Genomic DNA, 27,621 nt, shown 5'->3' with positions numbered 1-27,621 from the left:
TTTATCAGGAAAGGGTGTTGGATTTTATCAAATGCTTTTTCTGCATCAATCGATATGACTATATGATTTTTATCTTTTAATTTGTTTATGTGATGTATCACATTTATTGATTTGTGGATATTGTACCATCCTTGCATTCCTGGAATAAATCCTACTTGGTCATGGTGTATGATCTTTGTGATGCTCTGCTGGAGCCGATTTGCTAGAATTTTGTTGAGGATTTTGGCATCTATGTTCATGAGGGATATTGGCCTGTAATTCTCTTTCATTGAGTTGTCTTTATCTGGTTTTGGTATTAGGGTGATGCTGGCTTCATAGAAGGAATTTGGAAGTGTTCCTTCCTATTGGATTTTTTGGAATAGTCTGAGGAGGATAGGTTTTAGTTCTTCCTTGAATGTTTGGTAAAACTCTCCTGTGAAGCCATCTGGCCCTGGGCTTTTGTTTGCTGGAAGCTTTTTGATGACTGTTTCAATTTCTTCCTAAGTCACTGGTCTATTGAGATTTTTAGATTCTTCCTGATTGAGTTTTGGAAGTTTGTATTTTTCTAGGAATATGTCCATTTCCTCCAGGTTGTTCAGTTTGTTGGAATAGAGTTGTTCGTAGTATTTTGTAACAATCCTTTGTATTTAGTTGGGGTCTGTTGTTATTTCACCTCTTTCATTTCTGATTTTGTTTATTTGGGCCCTCTCTCTTTGTTTCTTGGTTAGCCTGGCTAGAGGTCCATCTATCTTGTTTATCCTTTCAAAGAACCAGCTCTTGGTTTTGTTGATCTTATGTATTGTTTCTTTGGTCTCTATGTTGTTTATTTGTGCTCTGATTTTTGTTATTTCCTTCCTTCTGCTTACACTGGGCTTTTCTTGTTGATCTTTTTCTAACTCTTTGAGTTGTAGAGTTAGATCATTTGTTACCATTTTTTCTAGTTTTTTGCAATAGGCTTGTAAGGATATGAACTTCCCTCTCAAAACTGCTTTTGCTGTGTCCCATAGATTTTGGATTGTTGTGTTTTCATTGTCATTTGTTTCCAGGATGTTTTTAATTTCTTCCTTGATTTCTCTGGTAACCCAGTCCTTGTTTAATAGCATGCTGTTTAGTCTCCATGTGTTTGATTTCTTTGGATTATTTTTATTATAATTTCCAGTTTTATGCCATTATGGTCTGAGAAGATGCTTGATATGATTTCTATCTTCTTGAATTTGAAGAGACTTTGCCTATGTCCCAAAATGTGGTCTATCTTTGAGAATGTCCCATGTGCACTTGAGAAGAATGAATATTCTGTGGCTTTGGGGTGGAATGTTCTGAAGATGTCGATTAATTCCATCTGGTCTAGTGAGTCATTTAGGATTGATATTTCTTTGCTGATTTTTTGTTTAGATGATTTGTAGAAGGATGACAGTGGGGTATTAAAATCTCCTACTATGATTGTATTGCTATTAATCTCTCCCTTAATGTCCTCCAGCAGTTTTTTAATGTATTTGGGATATAGGATATTTTAAATGCAAGGAATCATAGTTAGATCTTCCATATCTAATTAACAAAGGCTCATGTTGTAGAATGAATAACTCAACATTTTTGCCTTGCCACATTAGGACACACCCACCCTTTTGCCTGCCCCTTGAAGGTCTCCTCAAAAGAGGACAGCGCCTTCCCACCCCAGTCCCATTTATCTCAGGCCTGGCCATAAAGACAAGGAATCCAGGGGTCTCCATATCAAAAAACATCTCAGGTAATTCTCAAGAACACTGAGAATTTGAGAAACACTTCATTAAATGGTATAATTTACAGGTTCTACCAATAGGTCAGAGGTTACCATATTATGGGTACAGGGGATTTATGAATTTGTCCTTCTTATTCTAATGTATAAAACAAAACCACTCTATCTAAGCAATTATGTAATCAATTAAATAAAGGCACCGAGATCCTTAGATGAAAATAGTACTGTCAGCTCTGAATCTATCTGTTTCATTCGCTTTTCTAAAAAAGTTTAGCCATCTGAATTAATAAATTTAACTTATTCCAACTGTTATAAATTAATGATTTTTGCCTTGTTTTACCTGTTTCATGACTAAACATTAATTAATTAATTTATATTTAAGAATAAACTATTATGGTTTGTTTAACAAGGTTATTTCTACATCAGATTTTAGTTAAGAAACAGTTATTTGTGTGTGATCTGAAGAAAATGATGTATAATCCATAAGACTAGTCTTAAATCTTTCTTTCGTGGACTTCCCCCATCTTGCTGCTTAGCAATAAAAGGCATTTTTAGGTTCATATAAATACATTCTTTACAACTGCTTGAACAGGAAATTAATATATAGATATCAGTGGGCATTTAGTAAATAAGTCACAGGCCAACATGAAAGGTAACATGAAAAAGATTTGGAAACCTTAAGATTGGGTAATTTGCTGTGTTTCCAACATGTTTTCAAATGCCTTTAGGGAGTATGTGGTTTCCTTTTTACTTCAACCTGCAAACTGATTAGCTCTGTTTATTTGACTGGCTGCCCAACTAGCATATTTTATGTTGTTCTTTTTCCCCCCCCCCACTTGGTTTTGGATTAGAAGCAATATGACTTGTTCATATGTATTATAAAGTCCAAACAGCTCTTATATTGCTGCTGTTCATTTTTTGCTTTGCAAAACACTTCCTTGAAAGTTTAAGTCCACTTTGGGTATGCTTTAACTCAGTGTACTGCTGACAGTGTACATGGTTGTGTGGATTAGTCAGCATAGGCCCCTCCGAGGAAAAGGCTGCTTTAATGTGGTCATGTTCATTGATATGAAGCCCTGCACATCCAGGCCAGGTGTCTTGATCTCCAACAAATTATTCCAGATACTCAATCACTTCTTGAATGGCCTCCACACTTGCCCCTGGGCTTTTAGAGTGGCAATATTATTCTTTCCAGGTGTAGGGTTAGTTGGACCTTCATGTAAGATTCGATCATACAGCTGTACAACATCATCATATCTTTCCATGGCTTCAAATCTCATGCCAGTTAGTGCCTGACTCTGTGACTGCCAGGGAACTGTCTTCCCAACTAATTAGCAAAGCCAAGCCAAGTCTTCCTTCCAATAGTTTAGGGTATATTGATCCAAATATCAGCTCTAAGCTTAGTAGCATCATCATGAATTTATTCCTGTCCAACTTCCACAATTTCTGACTATTTCATGAGTTTTCTTGCCTCTAATTTCTTCCTAAGCAATCTCATAAAGTTCTTTGACCACTTATAAACAATGTTTGGTGAATGATTAACACAGGATCACATTGCATCATGCTTGGGAATTGTTTCTGTTGTCTATTGGCGTGACTTTCTGTAGCAGTTTTAATGCTTGTTCCGATGTGTCCTAAGCTGCACCCCAACCGTGTGCATTTATTTACTTTTGGTGCCTGGTGAAAGCATGGGTTTACTAGACCTATTCAGTATAAATGTAAATTTACTGTAATACATATAGAAAACTTTTCCGGGGAATTAAACTGTTCATACATATTTAATTTTAATTACACAAACATATCTACATAATTTAAACAGAAAAACCAATTTGTCAATTTTTAAACATATGCATTCAGAAAACCTATTTTGTTATATAACGGACTTTTGGCCTTATCGAACATTCCCTTGCCCAAATTAATCCATTATATAGAGCTTTAATTCTATAAGCAGGATGATTCTCAATGTTTAGAGTGCACTTTGAGCCAAAGTTCCCAAGACCCAAATAAACAAACAAAAAAAACCACCCTGTTAAAGGAGTTATCCTTTTAAAACAAATGGCTGCTCAATGATCTTATGTAACTAAAGTGTTGATCCAGGTAGATGAGGCATTGTTGACCACAGCACAGACACCTCCTTGCTCAGCTAAAAGATTGTCAAGGGCTATTCTATTAAGAACACCTGTGGCCAGGTAGTCTCAGGATCTTTGCTAGGCAGATATGTCCCTAGCAATGTGATCTGCAATGTCTCCAAGAGTTAAAGAGGGGATTCTGATCATATTCCCATTGGTATATATTCCTCATCAAATGCTTTTTTTACATCTATGAACATGATCATATAATTTTTATCCGTCATTTTGTTAATGTGGTGTATCGCATTGATTGATTTGCTGGAGACTCCTTGAACCCCCTGAACAAACCTCATTAGATCTTTTAAACGTACTGTTGCATTCAATTGGCTAGTATTTTATTTAGAATTTATGCATCTGTATAAATCATAGATATTGTTTCGTAATCTGTGTGTGTTCATAATCTGTGTGTGTGTGTGTTATCCTTACCAGGTTTTGGTATCAAGGTTATGTTGGCCTCATAGATTAAGTTAGGAAGTCTTGCCTCTTTTTCAGTTTTTTTTGGTGGGGGGGCAGGGTGGGGGAGAGGGTTTTAGAAAGATAGGCATCAAATCTTCTTTGACTATTAGGTAGAATTCACTATTGAAGCCATCTCGTCCTAGGCTTTTACTTTGGAGGATACTTTTAATGATTGTTTCAATTTTCTTACTATTGATCTGTATATTTTGATTTTCATTTTCTTCATGGATTCAGTCTAGGGAGATTATATATTTCTAAGAACCTGTCCTTTTCTACTAGGTTATTAAATTTGCTGGCATATAGTCTTTCATAGTATTCTAGAATGACTGTATTTCTGTGGTGTATGTTGTAACTTCTCTTTTGTTTTTTTATTTTGTTTGAGTCTTTTCTCTTTTTTCCTTAATAAGTCTATAGAGATTTGTCAATTTTATTTATCTTTTCAAAAAATCAGCTTTTTGTTGCATTATTTCTTTCTATTGTCTTTTTGTTCCTTATTTTGTTAATTCTGCTATGATATTTATAATTACTTTCTGCTGACTTTGGAGTATATTTGTTCTTTTTCTAGTTCATTAAGATAACATGTTAGGCTGTTTACTTGGGATTTCTTATGTTTCTTAAGATAGGCCTATAATGATATGAATTTCCCTCTTTTAACTGTTTTTGCTGCATCCCAAAAGTTTTGACATGTTGTATTGTCATTCCCATATCTTTATGTAACTTTTGATCTCTCCTTTTATTTTTTCTTTAACTGAGTCATCATTTAGTTAGCATGTTGTTTAATCTCCATATTTTTATGTGTTTTTTCCCACTTTTTTTTTTTTTGCAGTTGATGTCTAATTTCAAAGCATTTTAGTTGGAGAATATTCTTCTTAAATTAATTGAGGCTACTTTGTGACCCAACATATTGTCTATCTTTGAGAATGTCCCGTGTGCACGAGAGAAGAATGAATAATCAGCTGTTCTGCATTAAAAGGCTCTGTGAATGTTGATTATGTCCATTTGTTCTTATGTGTCATTTAAGACTGATATTTCTTTATTAATTTTCTTTTTGTATGATCTATTCTTAGCTGTCAATGAGGTATTTAGGTTCTATCTACTATAATTGTGTTTTGGAGAGTCTCTCCCTTTAGTTATTAGCAGCTGATTTTTATATTTTGGTCTTCACAGATTGGGTGCATATATTTGATAAGTATTATATCTTTTTTATAATTATAAAATGTCCACCTTTTCTCTTGTTACCCTTTTATTTATTTTTTTTTTATTATTTTTTTTTTTAAATATATTTTTTTTTATTGATTTTGTACAGAGAGGAAGGGAGAGAGATAGAGAGTTAGAAACATCGATGAGAGAGAGTCATCGATCAGTTGCCTCTTGCACACCCCCTACTGGGGATATGCCCGCAACCAAGGTACATGCCCTTGACCGGAATCGAACCCGGGTCCCTTCAGTCCCCAAGCCGACGCTCTATCCATTGAGCTAAACCGGTCCCGGCTCTCTTGTTACCCTTTTAATCTTGAAATCTATTTTGTCAGATATAAGTATGGCTACATCTGCTTTTCTCTAGATGCCATTTGCTTGGTGAATAATGTTTCGCACTTTCATTTTGTGTCTATATTTGTTTTTGAAGCAAAGATATATTGCCTAAAGGAGCCATATAGTTGAATTTTTAAAATTTATTATCCACCTGCTACTCTGACTTTTTATTGATGAGTTTGGTACATTGACATTTTGGGTGATTAAATTATTGATGTATAAGAATTTCCTATTACTATTTTTATTTTTTAAAAATCTTCACTGAGGAGGAGATTAAATATGGTGGCAGAGTAAAAGGATGCTGCATGGACATCTTCCCAGGAACAATATGGATTACAACTGAAATATGGAAAGCCTTCCTGAATAACCAATGGAAAAACTTGATACCCAAGGACCGAAGGTGGAGATAACATAGAGACTAGTAGGAGAGGCAGAGGCACAAAAGGGCTGGCCGGGCTCCCACAGACAGCAACAGAAGTCATGGAGACATGTCTTAGCTATGGTGGTAGGGGGTTTCCACTGAGAACTCTGGGATCTAATTACAAAGCTGGGCTCCACAGCAGAGATCACCAAACTGAGGAGGGTACTCATATAACATCTAGCTATGAAAAGCAGTGGGGTGCTGTCTGCTAGAGAGTGGCAGCTGAAAGTTCAGGCATCCTCTTGAAAGGCCAATGTACAAAAATTCCCTGTGGAGCCACCCACCTTGTGCTCTGGCAGAGGAAGGGTGAAGTCGACTGGAGCTGTGAGATTAGAATGCAGACTGGGGCTCGGGGGATAGAGCTCAGAAGGCAGACACCCCAAGTTTTTTGAGCTGAGTCATTCCTTCATGCAGTGGAGGACATCTTTCCCACATAGACATCTGACTTGCCTGGGGGGAAAATAGTCCTTATTGGAAAACATCTTGCCCTGAGGCCATTTAAGAGATTAAAAGTAATAATTACCTTCCAGGCAGAAGAAAACTGCCCCACCCTGCTAAAAAACAAACAAATCAACAACTCTCCCTATACCTGAGGATGATTGCCTGGGGACAATTTAAGCCAGAATCCTATTACTCTGTAGACAGAGGTGGTCTCAGGAGGCTTTGAGTTTTTTGCTTGACCCAATTAGTCAGAAACAGCCTTTAACACTGTCCTGCACTAGAGATTTATAGAAGTGTAGAGGTTCTACCTAAGACATAATCACAAACCCAGATAACCAAAATGAGGAAACAAAGAAACAACCCCAAATGAAAGAACTAGCAAATTTTCCAGAAGAAGACATAAATGAAGCAGAGATAATAAATTTATCTGAAACAGAATTTAGAGTAATGATGTTAAAAATGCTCAACAGTATAAAAAACGATATAGTAACTATGAAAAAAGAACAGTCTGAGATAAAGAATGACGTAACACAAATAAAGAACACATTGGAAGAAACACATAGCAGATTGTGGGAAGCTGAGGATCAAATCAGTGAAGTAGAAGACAGAGTTGAAAATATCACTCAGAGAACAACAACAACAACAACAAAAATTAAAAAACAGGAGGACAGCCTAAGGGAGCTGTGGGACAATGTGAAATGTAACAATATTAGAATAGTAGGTGTGCCAGAAGAGGCAGAAAGAAAGGAATAGAAAAGGTGTTCGAAGAAATAATGGTAGAAAACTTCCCAACTTGTGTAAAGGAAAGTCACACAAGTTCAGGAGGCACAGAGAACCCCAAATAAGAAGTACCCAAACAAATCCATAGTAATTAAAATGCCAAAAATTAGAGACAAAGAGAGATGTATAAGATGAAAATTAAAGGCAGCAAGAGAAAACAAACAAACAAACAAACAAAAAACTTTCCTACCAAGGAGTTTCCATAAGGCTGACACCAGATTTCTCATCAGAAACTCTACAGACCAGAAAGGAATGGCATGAAATACTCAAGATAATGAAAAGCAAGGATCTGAGACCAAGATTACTATATCCAGCAAGAATATAATTCAAAATAGATGGTTAAATAAAGAGCTTCTCAGACTAAATAAGGCTAAAGAAATTCATCACCACCAAGCCAACATTACAAGAAATGCTAAAGGGATTGCTGAAGGGTTTGCTGAGAAGAAGAAATGGAGAGAGAAACCTAGCCATACAGAATTAAAATGGCTATAAATAAGTACCTCTCAATAATAGCCCTAGTATAAATAGATTAAATGCTCTAATCAAAAAGTGTAGGGTAGCTGAGTGGATACAAAAACATTATCCAACTATATGCTGCTACAAGAGACTGACCTTAAAATAAAAGACACACACAGTGCTGAAACCGGTTTGGCTCAGCGGTAGAGCATCCGTCTGCGGACTGAAAGGTCCCAGGTTTGATTCCCGTCAAGGGCATGTACGTTGGTTGTGGGCACATTCCCAGTAGGGGGTGTGCAAGAGGCAGCTGGTTGATGTTTCTGTCTCATCGACGTTTCTAGCTCTCTATCTCTCTCCCTTCCTCGCTGTAAAAAATCAATAAAATATATATTTAAAAAAAAAAAGAAGAAGACACACACAGGATCAAAGTGAAGGGATGGAGAAAAAAAATTTCCATGCAAATGGAAAAGAAGAAAAAAAAAAGTTGGAGTAGCAATACTTATATCCGACAAAATAGAGTTTAAAGGCATCATGCTAAGCGAAATAAGTAAGTCGGAGAAAGATAAATATCATACGATCTCACTCATTTGTGGAGTATAATGAACAACACAAATTGGTGAACAAAAATAGAGCCAGAGGGGAAAATATTATAGAATATAATAGAAGTAATCCTGTTATTGGCAGATTTTTAATATTTCCTATATCTTTTGTGATATCATACTATGTTAACACAGTTTTGGTAATATTATTATACTTAAAATCCTTTTATCCTTAAAATATTAATATTTATTGCATGTAATATTATTCTACGTAAGATCATTATTCTTGAACTAGAGGCCCAGTGCACGAAATTTGTGCACGGGGGTGTGTGTATCCCTCAGCCCAGCCTGCACCCTCTCCAATCTGAGACCCCTTGAGGGATGTTGGACTGCCCATTTAGTCCTGATCCCAGTGGTATTGGGCCTAAACGGGTAGTCAGACATCACTCTCACAATCCAGGACTGCTGGCTCCCAACTGCTTGCCTGCCTGCCTGCCTGATTGCCCCTAACTGCTTCTGCCTGCCAACCTGATCACCCCAAACTACTTCCCTGCCATCCTGATCAATGCCTAACTGCTCCCCTGCTAGCCTAGTTGCCCATAACTGCCCTCCCCCTGCAGACCTAGTTGTCCCCAATTGTCCTCCTCTGCTGGCTTGTCACCCCTAACTACTCTCCTTCACCAGCCTGGTCACCATTAACTGCCCTCCCCTACAGGCCTGGTTCTCTCCTGCACACAGAGGGTTATACTCTATGACAGAAGAAAAAGCTTCCAGAGAAAGTTGGGAGGCAAATCATGTGAGTGGCCTGTCATGCCCCAGCATTTTCAGCAAAGTGCAGCAAAGTAGCCCTCTTATCTGCAGGGAATAGGATCCAAGATCCTAGTGGCTAGAACCATAGATAGTACAGAAGTCTGTGTGCTTTTCCATATATACACACATCTATGGTACATTTTAATTTATAAATTAGGCACAATATGAAATTAACAACATTTGCAAATACTATGGGCAGTATGTTCCAGCACTCCGAGATGACATGTGACACGGAGGATAGCACCTATATATACTATGTCTTTTTTGATGTGATAACTTAGCTGGCTACTAACATCCATCATCAATTTCATGGCACTGTTTTGACAAAGGACGTGATTAAATTCTCAAAGAACAAAATGAGTGTGCTAGTCTTCTCCAGTCTAAATATGAGCAGGTATAGAGAGGTAGCATGGTATAGGGTGTCTATAAACAGAGGAAGATGAATTTAATACAAGAAAAGTATGAGTAATTTATGACTAAAACAGCAGAAGTAACCCTTACACAGAGTTAGAGATTTGAGACTAATCTGAGATGATGTTTGGTGATTCAAAACTGCTCTTTATTCTTATAGCATTTCTCATTCTTTTACATTCTCTATGGAAGGAGGAAAGGCAGAGCATTACATTCTATGTAAGACTAGATGTGGGCATTCTTGAGTTTTTCCTTCCCTTGTTATTGGGCCCATCATGAGAACAGCACTATAGAGAACACAGATTTGTAACTGAAGAAACACATGTAGTGTTAGCTTTAATCAAGAAGGTGAAAGACCTGTGCTCTGAAAATTATTACACTTTAGGAAAGGAATGGAGAAAACACAAATTAGTGGGAAAATATCCTGTGATCTGGGATTGCAAGAATTAATATTGTTAAAATGACTTCATACCAAAAACAACCTATAGGCTCAATGCAAATCCTATCAAATTTCCAGTGAAAATTTTCACAGAAATAGAACAAACAATCTTAAGTTTTGTTCAGAACCACAAATGACCACAAATAACCGTAATAATCTTGGGAAAGAAAAACAAAGCTGAAGACATCACACTTTTTTCTTTTTAAAAACTTTATTGTTGAGAATATAATATGTCCCCCAATATCCCCCTTTATCATTTTCCAGCTCAGGCCTTTACCACCCTATTGTCTGTGTATATCCATATAAAACCCTTGGTTAATCTCTTCCGGTGTCCTCCCCATCTGAGATTCTCAATCTGTTCCATGTTTCATGTCTCTGATTCTCTTTTACTCATCATTTTATTTTGTTCATTAAATTTGATATTCCTTTATTTTGTTTTTAAGATTCAATTGTTGATAGATATGCATTTATTGTCACTTTATTGTTTATATTTTTGACCTTTCTTCTGCTGCTTATTCTTCCTCTTTTCCAAGAATATCAAACACAGTTTGATGTAATACTGGATTGGCAGTGATAAACTGTTAGCTCTGTCTTTTTGACTAAAGGACTATAAGCACACACAAGTTGGAGAAGATGGACAAAGGGATGATTCATGTTCTGGGTGGGATGGATCAAGGCCAAACAAAATTTCATCACCCTACTAGGTATGGCAGACAAGTTAAGACTTATGTATGGTTTATTTAAGGATTTGTCTATTTAACACAGTTGGTCTGAGGAAGCGGAAGCAGTGGAGAATAATACTCCAAAATAAAGAGGAGTTTCTGTAAGTTTATGTGTCCAATTGCAGGTCTCTCTCTCTCTCTCTCCTCCCCCCCCATAGGGTGGGTACAAAGAGCCAAATGAAGAATGGCAAGCATTAGGAATACCCACATTCTTGAGGGGTCTAAAAAAAAGCAGTGAAAGAATTGCTTTCTACCAGATGACAAGTATACTGCTTCTTCTTCCTCTTCATAAATAAAAGGAAAAATTTTCTGTTATCTGTGATTGTAAGAAATAATATTGTTAAAATGTTTTTATATTTCTTGTTCATTTATTTTGATTATCAGATTCAATTGTTGGTAGATATGCATTTATTGCCACTTCATTGTTCATATTTTTTTTTATCTCTTCTTCTGCTGTTTCCTCTTTCTCTTTGTAAACAACACCCAGCACAGTTTCATGTAATACTGGTTTGGTGGTGATAAACTCTGTTAGCTTTGTCTTGTTTCACTAGATCACAGAGTTGGTATATCAGGTATAGTTAAACCACAACCACAACCGTTGGATTTGGAAACATCTTCTTCTTCCCAAAACTATACTTGATATTTATTAAAAATTTATCCACAATCAGAGTATATGCAGCTTGAGCAAGACCTTCCAGGATAAAACACAGTGTATTCTTCAACAGAAACTCCCACATCTTTCTGAAACACCACAGACACTGGTTCTGTGGAGATTTCTGTGGAGATTTCACGAACCATTCTGGGAGATACAATCTTATCTTATCCACAACAAAGGAAGACACAATGTCCACCATCAATTCCACAGAACTCTGTTTGACAAAGGACATGATTATGTTCTCAAAGAACGTAGTAAGTGTACTAGTCATCTTCAGCATACACATGAGGAGTGTATAGAGGTAGCCTGGGAGATAAGCTTTATAGAAAAAAGAGGATGAGTGTATTACCAGAAAAGCATGAGCAATTTGTGGTTACATCAGCAGAATTAACCCTCACACAGAGTTAGAGGTTTGAGAGTAATCTGAGGTGACGTTTGGTGATCCAAAACTGCTCTTTATGCTGACAGGTCTTCTTCTTCCTCTTTTTAAAGAATATTGAGCATAGTTTCATGTAATACTGGTTTGGCGGTGATAAACTCTGTTAGCGCTGTCTTATTTGACTAAAGGAGGATTAGCACACACAAATTGGAGAAGCTGGACAATGGGATGAGTCATGTTCTGGGTGGGATGGAGCAAGGCTGAACAAAATTTCATCACCCTATTCGGTATGGCACACAAGTTAAGACTTAGGGTGCATTGTTTGTTTCTGGAATTGTGTATTTAACACATTGGGTCTGAGGAAGTGAAAGCAGGAGAGAGGAAAATGCCATATAAAGCTCTTAATCTTCAATTCTAAAAGAGTAATCTTGGCTTGTCTTGGTATTCATCACTTTCAGAATATCTTGCCACACCCTTTTGGCCTGCAAAGTTTCTGTTGAGAAATTAGGTGGTTTTAGTAAGAGCAATGCCTTGTAGGTAACTAACTGAGTGATTGATTATCAGAAAAGCATGGGTAATTCATTTCCAAAACAGCACAAGTAATCCTTTAGAGCTTTGAGAATAGTGATGTTTGGTGCTTTAAAACTGCTGTTTATTCTTACTGCCCTTCTCCTTTTGCATTCTCTATGGAAGGCAGAAGGGCGGAGCATTACATTCTATGTAAGGCTAGATGTGGGCATTCTTGAGTTTTTCCTTCCCTTGTTATGGGGCCCATTATGAAAACAACCCATCAGGTTGGTAACTGAAGAAACTCATGTAGTGTTAGCTTTAACCAAGGAGGTGAAAGACATATGCTCTGAAAACTATTACACTTTATGAAAGGAATGGAGAAAACACAAATAAGTGGGAAAATATCCTGTGATCTGGGATTGCAAGAATTAATATTGTTAAATGTTTCTATACTAAAAGCAACCTATAGACTCAATGCAAATCCTATTAAATTTCCAGTGAAAATTTTCACAGAAATAGAACAATCTTAAGTTTTGTTCAGAACCACAAGTGACCACAAATAACCATAGTAATCTTGGGAAAGAAAAACAAAGCTGGAGACATCACACCTTTTTCTTTTTCTTTTCTTTAAACTTTATTGTTGAGAGTATCTTAGGGCTCCCCCTTGAGTCCCTCCGCGCGCCCCCAAACCCACATTGCCTCCCTTCACCTGTTTCCCAGCTCAGACCTTCACCACCCTATTGTCTGTGTCCATAGGTAATGAATATATTCATATTAGACCCTTGATTAATCTCTTCCAGTGCCTTCCCCATCTGGGATTTGTCAATCTTTTTCATGTTCCATGCCTCTGACTCTATTTTATTCATCAGTTTATTTTGTTCACTAAATTTCTTATTTATTTTGTTTATCAGAATCAATTGTAGAGAGATATGCATTTTTGCTATTATATCGTTCACATTTCTGTCTCTTCTTCTGCTTCCCCCTTTTAAAGAATACCACACACAGTTTCATGTAAAACTGGGTTTGGCGGTGATAAACTCTGTTAGCTTTGTCTTGTTTGACTATATCCATGGTTGTCAAACTGTAGCTCATGAGACACATGCGGCTCTTTGGCCCCTTGAGTGTGGCTCTTCCACAAAATACCACGGCTTGGGTGAGTCTATTTTGAAGAAGTGGCATTAGAAGAAGTTTAAGTTTAAAAAATTTGGCTCTCAAAAGTAATTTGAATCGTTGTACTGTTGATATTTGGCTCTGTTGACTAATGAGTTTGCAGACCACTGGACTAGATCACACAGTTGGTATATCAGCTATAGTTAAACCACAACCACAACTGTTGGATTTGGGAACATCTTCTTTCCAAAATTATACTCGGTATTTATTAAAAATTTATCCACAATCAGAGTGTATTCAGCTGGAGCAAGACCTTCCAGGATAAAACACAGTGTATTCTTCAACAGAAACTCTCACATCTTTCTGAAACACCACAGACACTGGTTCTGTGGAGATTTCATGAACCATTTTGGGAGATACAATCTTATCTTATCCACAACAAAGGAAGACACAGGTCCACCATCAATGTCACAGAACTCTGTTTGACAAAGGACATGATTATATTCTCACAGAACATGGTATGTGTACTAGTCATCTTCAGCATACACATGAGGAGTGTATAGAGGTAGCCTGGGAGATAGGCTTTATAGAGAGAAGAGGATGAGTGTATTACCAGAAAAGCACCAGTAATTTGTGACTAAAACAGCAGAAGTACTCCTCACACAGAGTTAAAGATTTGAGAGTAATCTGAGGTGACGTTTGGTGATCCAAAACTGCTCTTTATGCTGACAGGTCTTCCTCTTTTTAAAGAATACCAAGCATAGTTTCATGTAATACTGGTTTGGTGGTGGTAAACTCTGTTAGCTCTGTCTTATTTGACCAAAGGACGATTAGCACACACAAGTTGGAGAAGCTGGACAATGGGATGAGTCATGTTCTGGGTGGGATGGAGCAAGGCTGGACATAATTTCATCACCCTGCTTCGAACTGCACACAAGTTAAGACTTAGGGTGCATTATTTGTTTCTGGAATTGTGTATTTAACACATTGGGTCTGAGGAAGCGAAAGCGAGAGAGAGGAAAACACCAAATAAAGCTCTTAATCTGACCTTCAATTCTAAACGATAATCTTGGTTTGTCCTTGGTATTCATCACTTTGAGTATTTCTTGCCACTCCCTTTTGGCCTGCAAAGTTTCTGTCGAGAAATGAGGTGCTTTTTGTAGGAGCAGTGCCTTGTAGGTAACTAACTGAGTGATTGATTACCAGAAAAGCATGGGTAATTCATTTCCAAAACAGCACAAGTAATCCTTACACCGAGTAAGAGCTTTGAGAATAGTGATGTTTGGTGCTTCAAAACTGCTGTTTATTCTTACAGCCCTTCTCTTTCTTTTGCATTCTCTATGGAAGGCAGAAGGGCAGAGCATTACATTCTATGTAAGGCTAGATGTGGGCATTCTTGAGTTTTTCCTTCCTTTGTTATTGGGCCCATCATGAAAACAGCCTATCAGGTTGGTAACTGAAGAAACATGTGTAGTGTTAGCTTTAACCAAGGAGGTGAAAGACGTGTGCTCTGAAAACTATTACACTTTATGAAAGGAATGGAGAAAACACAAATAAGTGGGAAAATATCCTGTCATCTGGGATTGCAAGAATTATTATTGTTAACATGTTTCTATATCAAAAGCAACCTATAGACTCAATGCCAATCCTATCAAATTTTCAGTGAAAATTTTCACAGAAATAGAACAAACAATTTTAAGTTTTGTTCAGAGCATAAGTGACCACAAATAACCATAATAATCTTGGGACAAAAAAGCAAAGCTGGAGGCATCACACCTTTTTCTTTTTCTTTTCTTTAAACTTTATTGTTGAGAGTATCTTAGGGCTCCCCCTTGAGTCCTTCCGCATCCCCTCTCCCCCCATATTGCCTCCCTTCACCACTTTCCCAGCTCAGGCCTTCACCACCCTATTGTCTGTGTACATAGGTAATGAATATATCATATCAGACCCTTGGTTAATCTCTTCCAGTGCCTTCCCCATCTGGGATTTGTCAATCTTTTTCATGTTCCATGCCTCTGACTCTATTTTATTCATCAGTTTATTTTGTTCATTAAATTTCTTATTTATTTTGTTTATCAGAATCAATTGTAGAGAGATATGCATTTTTGCTATTGTATCGTTCACATTTCTGTCTCTTCTTCTGCTTTCCCCTTTTAAAGAATACCGCACACAGTTTCATGTAAAACTGGGTTTGGCGGTGATAAACTCTGTTAGCTTTGTCTTGTTTGACTATATCCATGGTTGTCAAACTGTAGCTCATGAGACACATGCGGCTCTTTGGCCCCTTGAGTGTGGCTCTTCCACAAAATACCACGGCTTGGGTGAGTCTATTTTGAAGAAGTGGCATTAGAAGAAGTTTAAGTTTAAAAAATTTGGCTCTCAAAAGTAATTTGAATCGTTGTACTGTTGATATTTGGCTCTGTTGACTAATGAGTTTGCAGACCACTGGACTAGATCACACAGTTGGTATATCAGCTATAGTTAAACCACAACCACAACTGTTGGATTTGGGAACATCTTCTTTCCAAAATTATACTTGGTATTTATTAAAAATTTATCCACAATCAGAGTGTATTCAGCTGGAGCAAGACCTTCCAGGATAAAGCACAGTGTACTCTTCAACAGAAACTCTCACATCTTTCTGAAACACCGCAGACACTGGTTCTGTGGAGATTTCATGAACCATTTTGGGAGATACAATCTTATCTTATCCACAACAAAGGAAGACACAGGTCCACCATCAATGTCACAGAACTCTGTTTGACAAAGGACATGATTATATTCTCACAGAATGTAGAAAGTGTACTAGTCATCTTCAGCGTACATATGAGTGTATAGAGGTAGCCTGGGAGATCGGCTTTATAGAGAAAAGAGGATGAGTGTATTACCAGAAAAGCACCAGATTTGTGACTAAAACAGCAGAAGTAATCCTCACACCTAGTTAGATGTTTGAGAGTAATCTGAGGTGACGTTTGGTGATCCAAAACTGCTCTTTATGCTGACAGGTCTTCTTCTTCCTCTTTTTAAAGAATACCGAGCACAGTTTCATGTAATACTGGTTTGGCGGTGGTAAACTCTGTTAGCTCTTAATCTGACCTTCAATTCTAAACGATAATCTTGGTTTGTCCTTGGTATTCATCACTTTGAGTATTTCTTGCCACTCCCTTCTGGCCTGAAAAGTTTCTGTCGAGAAATGAGGTGCTTTTTGTAGGAGCAGTGCCTTGTAGGTAACTAACTGAGTGATTGATTACCAGAAAGTGATGTTTGTGTTTGTTCCATACTTTAGTTGTAATTTTAATGTGGTTGTGGGAGGCGGTTAGTATATGAGTTTATATATGCTGTTATCTTGATTCTCTCAGGCATCACACTTTCTGATTTCAAACTATACTACAAAGCTACAGTGCTCAGAAGAGTATTTTATTGGCATAAAAACAGACATATAGATCAATGGAACAGAATGGAGAACCCATAAATAAATGCATGCATATATGGTCAAATTAATTTACAGCAAAGGAGACAAGAAATACAATGGGAAAAGGACAGTCTTTTCAGCAAATGGTGTTGTGAACAGGTCACATGCAAAGGATTAACACTGGACCTTTACATTATACCACACAGAAAAATAAACTCAAAATGGATTAAATATTTTAAAGCAAGACCTGAAATCATAAAACTCTGAGAAGAAACATAGAGCATAAACTCCCTGAAATCAGTCTTTTCAATAGTTTTTGGGATTTGACACCTAAAGCAAAGGCAACAGAAGGAAAATACACAAGCGGGTCTACATATAACTAAAAGGCTTCTTCACAGCCAATGAAATCATCAACAAAATGAAAAGGCTACCTACCAAATGTTAGGAAACATTTGCTAAGAGGTTAATATCCAGAATGCGTGATGAGGCATTAGTATCCAGAATGTATAAATAACTCATACAAAATAACTCATATAAAAAAATCCCCAATTATATTCTAAAAATAAACAGAGGAACTGAGTAAACATTTTTCTAAAGAATATACAGATGCCCAGAAGGTAATGAAAAGGTGCTCACCATCACTAATCATCAAGGAATGCAAATCAAAACCACCATCAGATAGCACCCCACATATGTCAGAATGGCTATTACCAATAAGACAAGTAATGACAAGTGTGATGAGGACGTGGAGAAAATCAAACCTTTTTGTACTGTTGGTACGAATGTAATTTGGTATAGTCATTATGTGAAATAGTATAAAAATTTCTCAAGTGTCAGAACTGAATTACTGTATGATCCAACAATTTCACTACAGCATAGGGGTGTGTATTAAATAGGTGAAGGGGGTTAAAAGATACAAACTTTCCGTTATAAAGGAAATGTCAAAGGGATGTAATGTGCAGCATGGCAACTATAGTTAATATTACTGTTATGTATATTTGAAAGTAGCTAAAAGAGATCTTAATATTTCGTCACAAGGGAAAAATTTATAGCTAGTTATGGTGGTGGATGTTAAGTAGACTTGTGGGGGGATTGTTGCAAAATATATATAAACTAGAGGCCCAGTGCATGAAAATTTATGCACTGGAAGGGGGGTCCGTCAGACCAGGCTGCCCCCTCTCACAGTCTGGGAATCCTTAGGAGTGGGAGATGACCTGGCGATCAAGGGAAGGCAATATCCCATCATACCTCTGCTGCTGCCACTGCTGGCAGTGCAAGACTTGGCCGGCCCTAGTTACCTGAGCCTCAAGCAGCCCTGGGTGGCTGGGCAGCCACCAACAGAGGCTTGCCTGCTTCTTGGGCTGGCCCTGGGCAGCTGGGGGGTTGAGAAGACTTGGTGCTGCTATCTTTGAGGGTGTGAGTCAATTAGCATATTCCCTCCTTATTAGATAGGATATGAAATCATTATGTTGTACAATAAAAACCAATATAATTTTATATCTAAGAATAAAATAAAGGAACAAGCAAAATGGAAACAGATTCATAGATACAGAAAACAGACTGATGGTTGCTAGAGGAAATGGGGTTTGAGGGACTGGGTGAAAAATGTGACAGGATTTAGAAGTACAAATTGGTAGTTACAAAATTGTAATGGGGGTGTAACATAGGACAGTGGTTCTCAATCTTCCTAATGCCGCGACCCTTTAATACAGTTCCTCATGTTGTGGTGAACCCCAACCATAAAATTATTTTTGTTGCTACTTCATAACTGTAATTTTGCTACTGTTATAAATCATAATATAAATATCTGATATGTAGGATGTATTTTCATTGTTACAAATTGAACATAATTAAAGCATAGTGATTAATCACAAAAACAATATATAATTAGTATATATATTGTGAAATATTTATATCTAATTACAGTATGGTGTAGTATGAGTAACAGTCTTAACATAGCAACAGTAAGCTACATTGCTACATTTTGTGACAGTATGCATAAAAAGCCAATGTCAGTATGAAGGTTGAGATTGCTTCTTTCTCACCAGATCAGAAATTTTCGGGGCAGTTTTTGCAAGAGCACAACGAAGATCATCTTCCACAACAAGTCTACTTCAGTATTTAGACTTGATAACCAACAAGCTGGAAAACCCTGTTTCACAAAGAAATGTTGTTGGAAATGGAAGAAGAAGGCACAACATAGTCTCAGACAGAACAGGATAAGACTGCAAACACTTGATCTAGAATTTTGTAACTGGCATTGTAGAAAAATCAGTTCTCGCTGCATCACTTTAATAAGTTTAATGAACTCTTGTTGTGCTGTCTCAGGAACATCTTCAACTTTGATTGTGAATGGGCTTCTGGCAAGTGCAAATGGGTGTCAGGTAGATTTGGAAAGTAAGAGGAAATTTCATCTGCAAGCATGTGTAAGAGTTCTTTCACAGAAATTATCATCATAATCCTTTTGTCTGGTTCAATGTCATATTCCTCAAAGAAAGCAGATAAGGTAGGCAACATGTAAATTTTATTTTCATCTATTTTTTTTTTTTGCCAAAGCTTAAGTTTCATTTACAATTGATTTGATCTTTTCAGACAAATAGAGACATGCTACATTTGGTCCTTGCAGTAATAAATTTAACTCATTCAAGATGGCAAAGATGTCAACCAAGTAAGCTATTTTCTGCAGTTCACTTTTATCTCTGAAAAATGCTTCAAACTGCAGTCTTTCTTTCTGATTAAAAAAACGTTTTGAGTTCATCATGAAGCTCAAAAAACACGTTTTAAAACTTTTCCTCTCAACAACCATCTCACTTCAGTGAAATAGCAGAGCATTGTTTGGCACATCCAACTTGTTGCACAGTTGTGAAAAATTGACAGAAGTTGTGTTGCTTTTCATTACTTCTTGTAACTCTTGTGGCAGCTAATTTTTATGGATGAATCATACAATGAGTTCTGATGACTTTTAGTGACTCATTCAGTACCAAATGTTGAAATCCAGATTGAGCCTGGACCGGTTTGGCTCAGTGGATAGAGCATCGGCCTGCGGACTGAAAGGTCCTGGGTTCGATTCCGGGCAAGGGCATGTATCTTGGTTGCGGGCACATCCCCAGCAGTGGGTGTGCAAGAGGCAGCTGATCGATGATTCTCTCTCATTGATGTTTCTAACTCTCTATCCCTCTCTCTTCCTCTCTGTGAAAAATCAATAAAAAAAAATATATATATATATAAAAAGAAATCCAGATTGACATCCTAGCATAGCTGGAGCACCATCTGTGCAAACACCACAAACCTTTTCCTAAGAGATCTTATGCTCTTTCAGAAATGAACCAACTGTGTCAAATACAGTAGTTGTTTCAAGAGATTTGCAAAAAAAAGAAAGAAACTCATCTTAAAAAAATATATATTTTATTGATTTTTTACAGAGAGGAAGGGAGGGAGATAGAGAGTCAGAAACATCGATGAGAGAGAAACATCGATCAGCTGCCTCCTGCACACTTTCTACTGGAGATATGCCCACAATCAAGATACATGCCCTTGTCTGGAATTGAACCTGGTACTTTTTAGTTGCTCTATCCACTGAGCAAGAAACTCATATTTAAAGTTGCCATCATTACATGGATGGAACTGGAGAGCATTATGCTAAGTAAAATAAGCCAGTCATAAAGACAAATACCACATGATCTCACTCATCTCTGGGAAATAATGAACAACATAAACTAATGATCAAAAAAAGATACAGAGACAGGGAAGCATTGGTCAGACTATCAAACCTCAGAAGGAAGGTAGGGGATTGTAGGGGTAAGGGGGAGAGATCAACCAAAGGACTTCTATGCATGCATATAAGCCTAACCAGTGGACACAGACAACAGGAGGGTGGGGGCAGGAGTGGGGTGGGTGGGAAGATAATGGGAGGATGAGGACAAATATGTAATACCTTAACCAACAAAGAAATTAAAATGTAAAATAAAAAGTCACCATCATTAATATATCTCATGTAAACAGGTAACTGTGAACAGTTTGCAACGTCTGTAGATTCATCAAGCTAGATACTAAATATTGGAAGTGGAGCAGATTTAATTTCCTTGATTACCTGATCAAGAATAACCCCAACCGAGACCAGTTTGGCTCAATGGATAGAGCATCGGCTTGGGGACTGAAGGGTCTCGGGTTCGATTCCGGTCAATGGCATGTACTTTGGTTGCCGGCATATCCCCAGTAGGGGGTGTGTGCAAGAGGCAGCTGATCAATGACTCTCATGGATGTTTCTAACTCTCTATTTTTCTCTCTTCCTCTCTGTACAAAAAAAAAAAAAAAAAAAAAAAAAAAAAAAGAACCCCAGACATGAACTCTCACTAGATTTTTAACAATGGCCATTTTTAAGTATTTTGTCATTTACCGACAGTTATTGTTAAACTCTAATATTGATACTTTGGAAAAAAAAACGTTCCTTCAAATACAGGGTAGGGCAAAAGTAGGTTTTCATTTATGACTACATAAAAACAGAGTTTATTTTTGTATTATAATTTATTAATTATAGTTTATTTTTTGTATTATGATTTATTAATTATTGAATTATTTTTCATATGAATAATTGTGAACCAACTTTTGCCTCGCCTGGTATGCTTCATCTTCAGCAACATTTATATAAAAGTAAACAAAGAAAGCACTGACGAGTACTCTAAAATGAAGGTTCCAGATAACTTTAGAAACATAACACTGAGCTGAATGCATAAAGAAACTCTGCAATTTAAAAACAACAAAGCCAAACTACCCAATTAAAAAATAAGCAAAAACTTCAAAAGACATTTCTTTACAGATACACAATGGCCACCAAGCTTAATTACAAGATACTCAACCTCATTAAATTTTAGATAAGGGCTAGTCCAAACAACAATGAGATACCATCTTAAGTAACCTGTGTGGCATAAGCAATCGCAATCCTGGGCCCACTTAGTGTGCTGTCTCACTGTGTCCTAGCACACAGCCCGTGGGCAGGCCCAACTCTAAGCTCTGGCTTCTTGACCAACACTCATTGCAACTCTGGGATGCCCAGGGACAAACATGGCTACTTCTGTTCATTCTAGGAATTCCCAAGTCCAGACATCTCCCAGGCTTTCAAGCTCAGGGACTGACCGAGCCTCTTGGCTCTCCCAAGGACGGACTACTGGGACAGGTAGATGTGCCCAGGAAGGAGGGGCCATTCAGACCACCAGACAGACAGGCTTTCTGGCAGTCTCCTTGGGCAGGAAGCTAGCCAGGATGCTGTCCCATCACTAGATGAGTGGATTAAAAAGCTGTGGTACATATATACACTGGAATCTTTCCCAGCCATAAAAAAAGAATGAAATCTTACCATTTGCAACAGATTTGATGGACATAGAGGGTATTATGCTAAGTGAAACAAGTCAGTCAAAGAAAGGGAAGTGCTATATGATTTCACTTATAGGTGGAAGCTAAAGAACAATATAAATGAACAAACTGAACAGAATGAGACTCATAGATACAGAGAACAGAGTGATGGTTGCCAGATGGGAGGGTGTTTGGGGACTGGGTGAAAAAGGGGAGGGCATTCAGAAGTACACATTGGTAGTTATAAAATAGTCACGGGGATGTAAAGTACATCATAGGAAATATAGTTAATAATATTGTGAAAACTATATTGCTAGGAGGGAAATGAAAATATCCAGGGGAACACATTTGAAAGTATACAATTATCCTACCACTGTGCTGTGCACGGAAACAAACACAAAGTAGTGTTGAAAGTAAACTGCATTGAAAAAGAAAGACCTTGGTTTGCTCATCTCTACAGAGCACACAGTTGTGCTTCATGTAGGGCTTCTAGGACTCTCTAGAATTCTCTGCTTCTGAGGTCACAAGGACAGTAAGATTCCAGAATCCCGCAGTTGGGGCTCCAGCTCTCACTCTGTGCTTTGGCAGCGATGAGGAAAAAGCCCTTCTGTTTTCCTACTGTCCCCCGCTCCCCCTCACCCCCTCCCACTTCCTCCTCACCTGGTTTCCCACGCTGCCTTTGGCAGGCCCCCACTCAGGGCCCTCGGCCTGGCCCTCCCCCTACTCCCCAATCTCGCCAAACCAAGTTGCCGTCTCTCACCAATGGGCACCCTCCTCACTTGGTGGCCCAAAAGGCCTGCAGCCTTCACAGGTCTCCTGGGGTCTCCTGTTCCAACTGCCCAGCCAGTTCTCCTTCTTCTTCCCTCCACCCTGTTCAGCTGGCCTCCCTCTCTGCTCTTCATTCTTCCTTTGTCCCACACCCCCCTTCTAGACCTTCTCTGGCCTCTAGACACCTGAGCAGGCAACTCACCTGCCTATCCTCCCCTCCTTCCCAGTCACCTCCTCCCACCATCTCCCCTCTGTTGGGCCATTCTGCAAACTCTCCCCAGGACCTGGAGACCCTGCCACTGGAGGCTCAGACTTCCCCGTGCTTCAGAAGTCAGGCACCTGCTGGTCACAGGGAGCAGGACATGGTGGGCAGCAGCTACAGGTAATCCTGGTGGGCCCTCCAGCACTCCAGAAAGAACCATCTCTGCAGTGAGTTCTCTGCTATCTGGGCATCTGGCCTGAGTCTCCGGGTGGATGTCCCATCTGTGGGTTAGTCCACAGGCCAAAGAAAATGTAACAAGCTCCTGGGTGTTCACACATGGACCTCATTGGAAGGGGGTGGCAGGGCTTGGGCTCAGGGCATCTTTCCCTGCAGGCCCTTCCCCTCCACGTGGCCAAGCACAGTCCCCTCATTCAGAAAGGGCAACTGTGTCCTATGCCTGGTACATCCCCACCCCACAACCAGCCTTCCCAAGAGACCATGACTAGAGGCCCTCTGGCTAAGCAAAGACTGCCTGGGTAGGGCACAGTGGCAGTGGGAGGAGAGGTGCATCCCTGCTGTAAAGTATGGAGGCCCTTGAGGCTGGGGGAGGCTTGGGACCCTTCTAGGGCAAAGAGTCCTGCCCACTGTGATACTGGGCACTCAGAGGGCAGTTGCTGAGCTCTGCAGCTATGGCCATCAGTGTAGCTGGGTCAGGACCATATTTCTACAGCCTCCATGGGGGCAGCTGTAGGCATTTGGGGGCTGTGGGAGAAAGTTGCAGCTGGAGGGGCTTATCTGAGGCCTCAAGGCCTCCACACCCTACTTTCCTCCCCCCATGTAGGCCTCAGGGCATCCAGGGCTACTCCCGCTTCCCACCTGTGACAGAAGCAAGGAAAGGCCGGACTGGCCCAAAGTGGGGGAACCCACCCTTAAACTCTGCTGTCTGCCCAGCTGGGCCAGCCAGATCCAGATTGGACCACCGAAAATCAGCATCACATCCCCTTCTTCCCCTCCGAAAGGTGAGTCTTGGGAGTGCTGACTGAAAACCCACAAGCTACACAGCTGTGGTGGGCCTTCCTGACCACAGCCTGGGGTGCTCAGGGTCCAGAACTTACTTTCCTTTGGCCCCTGCAGAAGTCTCAGCCTTGACACCGCCTTCCTGTGGGGTGGTCATGCTCTGAAGATACTTGCCACTGGACTCCTTCTCCTGGTTCCATTCTCTTCTTGATGGTGTAAAAGGACACATTTGCACCGCTGTCGCTACCAGAGACCTGCAGACACTTGTAGTTTGGGGTTGAGAAGCCCTCGGTCTCCTGCTCAGTGGCCTAGAAGACACTGTATGAATGACTTTGGAGCCAGTGGTTTGATGTCAGGACCTCTGTGGGCTCTGGGAGCTGGGCAGCCTGGAGGGTACACCTAGTCTTTTTTAGGACAACAGAAGTGGACCTCTCCTATGGACACCACCCGGGACCACACCAACCCTTTTTGGTTTGGAAACTTTTCTGAGAAACATCTGGGACTCCAACTAGCCCCAGTTCTGAGCCCCCCTCCCTTATCTCCACAGCCTGTGGTCCCCCAGGCACCAGAATCTCAGACAGAACTGACCATGGAGAGAGCTGTGCTATGTCCACCCAAGGAAGGAAAACAATGACCCAGTTCCTTGGGGTCATGAGACAACAGCCCTGTCCCCCTAGAGCTCCCCACCTCCTCCCTACCAAGGCAAAGATAAGTCTGGGTTCTCAGAGGCTCAGCCCAGACCCCAAGGGGCAGGGTAATGGAGAGACTTGGGGAGGAAGCCTGTGGTTCAGGTTCATGGTTGGCTAGTCCCGTCTCTCTCCTCTCCATCTTGCCAACTTGCCCTCTTAGAAGATGCATCTGACCCCTGGGTGGGAAGGTGGGAGCCATGACATAGCCCATTTTCTTTCCCAAGTGCTACCTGGTGCAGCGTTTAGGCAGCTCCTCAGAAAGGCCAGGCCCTCCTGCAACCCTGGAATCTGTTGACTGAGGCCTGGAGGAGATGCAGCTGGAATCAGGTTCCCATGAACACATGGTGGGACCCAGAGGCTTTATTTCTTCCAACCCAGGAGGGCATCCTTTAATTCCCAGAGGGAAATGAACATGAGGCAAGGTCATAAGGACCTCATGGAGAGCTTCTGGCTGTCCCAGGGCCTCAGAGGAGAGGGCTGGTGTGAGGGCCCAGAGCCCCCCTCGGAGCCCTGCCCTTAGCCTATTGCTTGGGGTGTGGAGAGTTCCAAATTTTCCAGAGCTGGTAGAATTAAGACGACCGGCAATCTTCACTGATTTCTTCTCACTCCAGTGTCCCAGTACCAGTCAACCTCCCCTCGTCTGTCCTTCAATTGAGACTCCATCAGGAAGCAGCAAATATTTCTTACAACAATAGAAAATACGTTAAAACCATTTCTCAGAAACACAGGAGGAAACACAGGGAGGGTTTGTTTTAACTAGTTTTGGGTCATCTGGTTACAGAAAGTTTTTCTTTTTATATATTTTATAGTGAATAAATGTCAATTAAATATATTTTTAATAAAAATATTATATAAATATTTCAGATTTTGTTTTAGTTTGTAGTAGTGGATACTGAAGATATGATCTACATCACCAAAAGTTTGGGGATCCTTGCCCTAACCGGTTTGGCTAAGTGGATAGAGCGTTGGCCTATGGACCAAAGGGTCCCAGGCCAAGGGTATGTACCTTGGTTGTAGGCTTCTCCCCAGCCCAGACCTTAGTCAGGTCCCATGCTGGAGGCAACCAAACTGATGTGTTTCTTTCACACCGATGTTTCTCTCTCTGTCTTTCCCTCTCTCTCCCACTCTCCCTAAAAATCAATGGAAAAATATTTGTGGGTGTGGATTAACAACAAAGAACAATTAATAAAAAATAAAAGTTTTGAGATTCTTAATAAATTTTAATAGTGTGCAGTATCCTGAGGTCACACAGTTTGAGATCCCCTAGCCTGGACATGAGTGGCAGAGTGCAGGGTCAGCTGAACATGGCTATTTCCACCATCACCTACTAGCCTGTCTCCCAGGCAAGACACCTGGGACAAATGCAGAGCAATTCATTTCTCTCTCTCTTTGCCCTGCTTTTATTTCTTCTCTTCTCTTTTCTTCCTAGCTTTTGTTTTCTTTTGCTTCTCCCAGCCTCAACTCTCATAATAAAAGTTGCCCACAACACCACCTTTTCTTCTTCATATGGACTGACATTTTTCTCATATCTAAATAGAGACATAGTAACATTTGAAATAGACTTTTTCTTATTGCTCATCCCATTCAAAAGAGGCAATGTGCATATTTAAAAATATATTATTGCCAAAACCAGTTTGGTTCAGTGGATAGAGCGTCGGCCTGCAGACTGAAGGGTCCCAGGTTCGATTCCGGTCAAGGGCATGTACCTTGATTGCAGGCACATCCCCGGTGGGGGTTGTGCAGGAAGTGGCTGGTCGATGTTTCTAGCTCTCTATCTCTCTCCCTTCCTCTCTGTAAAAAAATCAATAAAACATATTATTCACCTGTAATCACTGAAAATAAAATTCTTCATGGACCCATGTCCCACCACAGAGGGCACAGAGCAGCTAGTCACCAGGTGAGCCTGGAGCAGAGCAGGGAGCAGGAGTCTGTCCTGCTCTCCCCTCCTCAGAGGTGCTTTCCTCCTTTAGTTTGGGGAAAAGAGGTGAGCTTGTTCAAAGCCTTGTATGTTCCTTGTAGTATTGATACATGGAGCAGGTAACAGAGAAGAGGCGACAGAAGAAATGTGTTAGTGACAGAAGAAGCAACTTGACCTTGAGGATCTTTGTTTTTCCACTCTCAGAAGCTCCCTCCACCACCTGGGGCTTTCTGGGGTACAAGAACCCTCTAATCATTTTCCAAGGCTGGATCCCAGCTTTTGCACGAGAGATCACAGGAGCAAAGAAGAAGAGAGTCTACAGAGATGTAGTGGAAGGGCTCAGGGAAAGAATTTGTGATTTGCATCCATGGCCACAGGATGGTAGACAACATCCTCTAGGGCAGTGGTTCTCACCCTTCCTAATGCCTCAACCCTTTAATACAGTTCTTCATGTTGTGGTGACCCCCAACCATAAAATTATTTTAGTTGCTACTTCATAACTGTAATTTTGGTACTGTTAATGAATCATAATGTAAATATATATGTTTTCAGATGGTCTTAGACGACCCCTGTGAAAGGGTCTTTTGACCCCCAAAGGGGTTGCAATCCACAGGTTGAGAACCGCTGCTCTAGGGAGTGTAGGCTCTTTTGGTTGCAGGCTCCTGCCTCTGCCTCTCCGAACCTCCCCCGCCCCCCCCCACTTCCCAACCAGGGCTTTTGTAGGAGGCGACCAGACCAATTGTATTTCTCTCATGTCAATGTTT

General features: G+C 39.8%; 1 pseudogene; it reads right to left on the bottom strand.

The window, feature by feature from the left end:
* Window positions 1–2,388: 2,388 nt before the first annotated feature.
* LOC118702241 lies at window positions 2,389–4,064 on the bottom strand (annotated as a pseudogene).
* Between the last annotated feature and the right edge of the window lie 23,557 nt (window positions 4,065–27,621).

Source organism: Pipistrellus kuhlii, unplaced genomic scaffold, assembly GCF_014108245.1.
Source record: "Pipistrellus kuhlii isolate mPipKuh1 unplaced genomic scaffold, mPipKuh1.p scaffold_m20_p_38, whole genome shotgun sequence".
Lineage (NCBI taxonomy): Eukaryota > Metazoa > Chordata > Mammalia > Chiroptera > Vespertilionidae > Pipistrellus > Pipistrellus kuhlii.
The sequence above is the reverse complement of the archived record's forward strand: the minus strand, read 5'-3'. Positions and strand labels throughout refer to the sequence as shown.